At 37.2% G+C, this 6,951-nt stretch overlaps 1 pseudogene; it reads right to left on the reverse strand.

Annotated features, from left to right (window-relative positions):
- Positions 1–399: 399 nt before the first annotated feature.
- Positions 400–1,098, reverse strand: LOC116896037 (annotated as a pseudogene).
- Positions 1,099–6,951: the final 5,853 nt, after the last annotated feature.

Consider the following 6,951-nt stretch of genomic DNA (forward strand, 5'->3'; position numbering starts at 1 on the left):
AACCTGACTTTATTGAAAATGCTATTAGCTAATGAGGATCCTGATTGCCTCGTTGATATGGTGGAGCCTTATTGAGAGAAGCCTGGATAATTAAAGCATGCTGGTGATGGCTTGGCTTTGAAGTGTGGATCATTCATCTCTGTATGTACTGAAACATACCAGAAAATGCATTTATTTTCTATTAAGAATTTTAGTTTCGTTGTTACCAATCTTATATACACTTTTACCAATTGTCAAAACATTTAAGCCTGTGTATAAATACTGATGCCAGATTGCTATTTATTAATGAGAATTAATAAATACAAAATAATAATATTTTATTTCTATAGATTTTAAACTTTTTAAAACCGGTGTGATTTAAATATTAATTATGAATCCTTGAAGGGTCAAATTGTGAAACTATATTCTTTTTTTTTTTAATGGCAGCATCCTAATACGACCCTGGGGCTTGCCCATGATGCTCTTGATGTACAGAGCGCGGATGTTCTGCCAGTTTTTCTTGAGCAAGGACACCAAGCAGTTGACAGCCAGGTGGATGTTGTAGACCAGCTCGTCATCGGTCATCTTCACGTGGCTGACCGCAACAGCCAGACACAGCAACTTTTTCATCTGGAACTTGATTGTGGATTTCACCTCATCCACTTTGGCCACCATGTTTTCATTGTGTGTCAGCAGGGAGGGGAACTTGCCAGCCATTTTTAGGCCTGGGCCCAGGATACATGGGATCTGCTTGATCAGAGAGTCGGAGGCCAAAAAGGCATCATACTTCTTGGCCAGCTTTTTGACCAACTTCTTGTTCTTGTTAAGCTTCTTGAGCGCCTCGATGTCCATGTAGGGGATATCCACAGTCTTGGCTTCGTCACAGTGCTGCTGGTCCCCCAGGATGCATACCTAGAACTTGGGGCAAGGGGTGGACTTAAGCCTGACGGTGCCAGAGAAGGGTTTCTCCTTCTGAGGGTCGTAGTTATTCAAGCTGATCTGCAGCTCCACCGTCTCTGGAAACTTGTGGCGCTTAAGCTAGTTCCGGTGCAGGACTTCCCGCACCGCCTTGTAGAGGATGTCGCATAAGACTTTGCTGCTCACCACTGAATGTAGCATCCTTCATTGCTCTAATAGGAAAGGTATCCAGAGGCTTCATGTTTTGAAGATCATGCACATGAAAGGAGAAAGCATGAAATTAAGGGGTTCTCAGCTGTTCAAAGGAAACTGTCTTGTAAGAGCTTCCTGAGGGTCAGCCCACATAAGCTGGCATAGCTGCCTTCCAAGGAGGCTGAGCTATATCTCCAGTCAGCAGCAGAACTGACACCACTATCCTCTTGGACCTAGCTTGGCAGATAGAGAAAATGAAAAGTAGTTGGGATCATAGAGTCATGCTCTATGGTTTCAGAATTCCTCACAAAGAATGTGGTAAAGGCAGAGTTCCTGGAAGAAGGTCATTAGAGATCACTGTGAGAAGCTGTGACGATGAAGATCAAGTTGCAGTGGAGACTCTGGGGTATTGGAGATTCCAGAACCATACATAAGATGCCCATCAATAAAAGCGGTAGGAATGGAGAAGACCAAGGCACAGAGAGGTATTTTTTTGTATGCTACAGGTCACCATAATACAACAGTGGGGTTAATTTATTATCAGTGAAGACAGTGTTTTCATTTCTTTATGTTTCTTTTTAGTTCTAACGACCATTTATAATGTCTCTCACTATCCTCATGGTGGAGTTGTATAATGATAGTTCCTTTAAATAAATGAACAAATTAACTATACAAAAATATGGGAATGTGGGGGAGGGTGGGGGGATGGATCCCGGAGCACCTGTATGGGAGCGGGGGAGAGAATGGGGGCTTAAGGACAGGAAACCTGGAAAGGAAATAACATTTGACATGTAAGTAAAGAAATATATCTAATAAAAAAAGGGAAAAATTATTCTAGATTACAATTTTTGTTGTCAAAAATTAACTATAAAGTATAATTTGTTAGATATAGACTATTAACTAATTACTGTGTCCTTTATAGTTGCCGAAAATATTTTTATGACTTTTAGCATTTTTGCTTTAAAATGCATACAAGCTGCTATTTTAACCTCCTACATCTTCCCATGGATAAGTACATCCATACTCCTACAGAGAACATATGTTAGAGTCCTTGATCTACAACTTGACACAGTATTTTATTCTACAAATGAGTTACAGCACTCTTATGGCTCTTGAAGTTTGCCTTAGCACACAAATAATTAGAAATATGGGTATTGTTATGTACGAGTATCTGGGACAATGATACTACCAAGCCATATTTCCTTCATTTCATTTTTGTGAAAGAAAATATTGACTAAGTGTATTAGAATCTTGGGGATGTGGCTGGTACTAGAACTTTTTTGGGGGATGGACTTTTACTTCAGGAAATACATGTGACTCTTGAGGACTGAAGGTTGTAAAATACCAAGAGATGATGAAACCAAAAATAAAGAAACAAACTTGCTTCGTAATTGAAATTAAAGAAAATTTTATTATAGAAAAAGCACAATGAAGACTGAACTAAATTGGCAAGAAATGAATGACTAGCTTCATGGGATAGATCCTGAGCCTTGTAGTGACTACTTAGGGCAGAGGAAGCTTTTTAGTAAATGAATATTTAAAGGAATTATAGCGAAAAGCTTTTGATTTTCAAATACATTACTTTAAAAATTATTTTATTTTACTTATATGATATATTCTCTCTCTTTCTCTCTCTCTCTCTTTCTCTCTCTCTCTCTCTGTGTGTGTGTGTGTGTGTGTGTGTGCATATGTGCATGTGTGCACATGCATGCCTGCATAACACATACTTTTTCTGCGTAATGCCATATCTCTTAATTCTTCCCATTGACTTCTACCAAATAGGGAAGAAATATTCAAAGATATGAATTCATTTGAGCAAATCTCATTTGAACTACTATAGTCACTAATAATAATGATGGATTTTGAAGCTATATTCTAAACGAACATTATACAAGGCACTTGAAACATCTTCTGATTGGATTTGAGGTCTGCTTCCCAGAAAATTTTATGCCTGTACTATAGTACTATATTCTAGACAAATGCTCATGTTTCTACCACTGTGCTAAATGTCATGGCCAAGACAACTTATAGAAGTTAAGTGTTGGGGTTCTGATTCCAGAGGCTTAGAGCCCATAATGGTAGACAAAGATCACATCATGTAGCAGACACAGCAACTAGAACTGGAAGCTGGATGTTAGGGCTCATGCAAGCATGGTTTTGGAAGAGTGCCTTGGGGATGATACTATGCTCTTAAACTCAGGACTTTGCCCATAACATACACAAATGATGCAATCTAGAGACGAAGTAACCAAACTCTAAATCTTTGGGGGACATTGCTATTCAAACAGCCCATTGGGAATACTTCTGTGGCATACGCTCTTCTGAGTATGACACGGCTTTTGACATCATGAACACACAAGTGGTTCTAGTTTTCTCTACAAGACCTCAACAAGATCAAGCTACAAAAAAATTAAAAATCTCACCATAGATAGTATAGATGGTCTCTAGACCCTAACTAAGGATTCAGGAATTATTTTCAGCTAATAATTCCTTTTTGGAGATACATTGTTTTGTGAGGATGTAGCCTTTGGTAAATTTCCTATAGTGCAGTGAATGTCATACCTGTGCACATATGGGTATTACTCACTGAACTCAATTAGTTACTAGAAAAAAAAAGACATGAATTAGACATGTTGAGAAGGATATTGTGGAAGTTACAGGAAACAAAATTTAGAATACCTATAATCATATTTCATTTTATACATGAATGAAAATTTTCAAAAGGAAGTTTTAAAAAATTAATATTCTTATTATCTTTCCTTTGAATCAGCAGTACATGGCCTTTAAAAATTTATGGTGAGGCAGGAGGACATCTAAATGTATTTTATCAATGCTTTACATGTGAAAAAAAGGGAGGTAACTTAAGTCTTAGTTTAATTTCATTCTTTAAAAAATACAGCACACATTTCTTCTAGTTTTTAAACAATATTTTGGAAATTTCCTTAAACGCATCTTGGCCTTGGAAAAGGACATCTTGGCTTTTGCACCTCGAGATTTTGTTTAATAATTCTGTAGCCTTGAGCAAAGTTCATCCCTCCCTTAGCCACATTTCCCTGATCTACAAATTAAATCTAAAGCAGCGATGTCCTTAGTTTGCTATGATTTTTCATTGTATTGGGCACATAAAACACCTACTGCCAAAGAGACATTAAAGAAAATATACATTCCCTGAAGAAGATAACACTTTCTAACATGACCTGTGGTGACCATTACAAGAAATGTGACTGTATGGGGTGTAAATACAATACATTATGTTTCTAAATGACCCATGCTGCAATCTAATTCTGCTTTGATTGATAGGGGATAATTTGCCCTTGAACTCATATGACCCTTCTGGATGTTGTGGTTGAATTAAAAGAAGAGTTTTAAGTTTTGCCTTTGAGAAGGCAAAACTCGGTGGCAATTAGGATGATAATGTAATAGGTCATAGCCTGGATTAATAAGCAGACATAGTAAAACAACCTTATAGAGATAATTTCAGTATACATATAGTGTCTCAAGACACTCTCAAGCAATCATTATCATTGGTAAATTAATTTTGATTACCTAATCATCAGATATTATCCAATTGTTTCCTGAGAATCCTAAAGATTATTGCCATTTCAGTATAATAGACATGTAATACACTGTGTATATATGAGCTATATGGCCAGGTATATTTTGGCATATATAAATATAGATATAGCTAAACATAGGTATAGGCATAGATTTAGATATATACATACACAAGTCTTTGAAGCCATCATCAAAAATCAAGACAGTAAACGTGTAGACCATACTTGAAAGTTCCTCATCTTGCTTTACCTTCTGTGACAGCCAAGTCCAAGCTACTCCTAGTATAGAAGCACTGTCCCCTCCAAAAACAACTGCTGAACTACAGAAATGCATGTTCATTTTGTTATACGTTTTAGTATGCATGCACATGATTATATGGTTCCTTTTAATTTCTAACATTATAAAGAGGAATGTTCAAATTGTAATCTACAGTTATACTCCTATAATAAACCTACAAATGTCAAAGATATGTTATATATAATTGGATCTAACATTTAAAAATCTATCTATGATGCTTGCTTGTATAGCCATAAGAGACATGCTGTTTATTTTTATATTAGCACATTATTGACCTCCATTTATAGCTGAGAAATAAGCAATTCTCTTCAATTTTCTAAGATGCTTGGTGTAATATTTGCTTATTTGTTTAATTAAAAAGCTATTATAATTCACCACTGAAGCTTTCTGCATCTGTAGTTTGTGGGAAAATTTTATCTACAATTTCCATTTCGCTCAGTTTGAATTTTTTTTATAGTTCTGTGGCTATTTACCTTAACTATTTCTCTTTCAGCACTTGCTAATTTTGCAAAATAACGTACTTCAGCATCTCTAACTATTTCTCCTTTAGTGCAATGTGTTACTGTTTGTCAAGAATATATTTCAACTGATATCTAATCTATCATCATGACTTTGGCTGTAGAGTTTTACTATCCTTTATTAATGTCATTCTTCTTTTCAGTCTTGCTGGAAATTTGCTTGATCTTTTTAAATACCATATTTAGATTTTTTTTATTTTCCTCTTGAAATTCTTGTATTTTTTCAAACAGAAAAATATTGTATTTCTCTTGAACCTTCCGACACTTGGGGCATCAGAAAATGCAGCCATTCTGAGGAAGGATATTTCCTTGCAGTTGATCTTTGCAGGAAATACTCTCATAGATCTGCCCATTGGTATGTGTACGTCTCTGATTTGATTTTGATCTGATCAAGTTAACAAACAAAATTAACCACACAGAGATTTTTTTATAATAGAGATATTTAGCACTATAAATCATCTAGCAACAAGAAATCCTTTAGTGCTGTTTTATTATCTGTTTCAGAGAAAGGTTTTTTCCTTTGATTTCTATTATACATATATATTAGTTGGATATTATTATTTTATTTCCAAATACGTGGAGACTTCTCAATAATCCTTTCGTCAAAAGTGAGCATCTACCCAGAGTTAATCCTGTGGCCCAGCTCTCCATACCAAAATTCCACCAAAAGAAAGCTGGTCTCCCAGGAGTGCTGTCCTAAGTCCACAGGTGCGATGAGATGAATATTTTTGCTCCAATAAGTGGCCAAAGAGGGACCTGCCAGGAGACCACAGGGCTCAGGAACTGGAGAGCAACTGGGGATAGGATCCTTCTGATCTCCATCTGGGCCCTGGAGTTAACCCTTTGGCACAGCTTTCCGGACTGAAATCCTGCCCAGAGAGAGCTGATCTCCTAGAAGTGCTGTCTCTCCTATGTTCACAGGTGAGATGAAAACTTTTGCTTTAATAATTGGCCAAAGAAGGGCCAGTCAGGAGACTACAGGGCTCAGGAACCACAGAGCAACTGGGTACAGGATCCTTCTGGACTCCATCTTACCCCAGAGTTAACACTTTGGCACAGCTCTCTGGACCCAAATCCTGCCCAGAGAGAGGTGGTCTCTCATGAGTGCTGACCTATCTAAGATCACAGGCTCACAGGTTCACAGGAGGGAGAGGTTACACTCAGAGATAGCAAAAGCAACTAACACCAGAGGCAAGCACAAGAACCTCAGCAACAGAAACCAAGGCTACTTAGCATCATCAGAACCCAGTTCTCCCACCACAGCAAGTCCTGGACACCTCAACACACCAGAAAGGCAAGGTTCAGATTTAAAATCACATCTCATGATGATGATAGAGGACTTTAAGAAGGACATAAATAAGTCCCTTAAAGAAATACAGGAGAACACAGGTAAATCGGTAGAAGCCCTTAAAGAGGAAACACAAAAAATCCCTTAAAGCATTATAGGAAAATGAAACAAAGCAGGTGAAGGAATTGAACAAACCCATCCAGG

This window comes from Rattus rattus, chromosome 3 (genome assembly GCF_011064425.1).
Source record: "Rattus rattus isolate New Zealand chromosome 3, Rrattus_CSIRO_v1, whole genome shotgun sequence".
Lineage (NCBI taxonomy): Eukaryota > Metazoa > Chordata > Mammalia > Rodentia > Muridae > Rattus > Rattus rattus.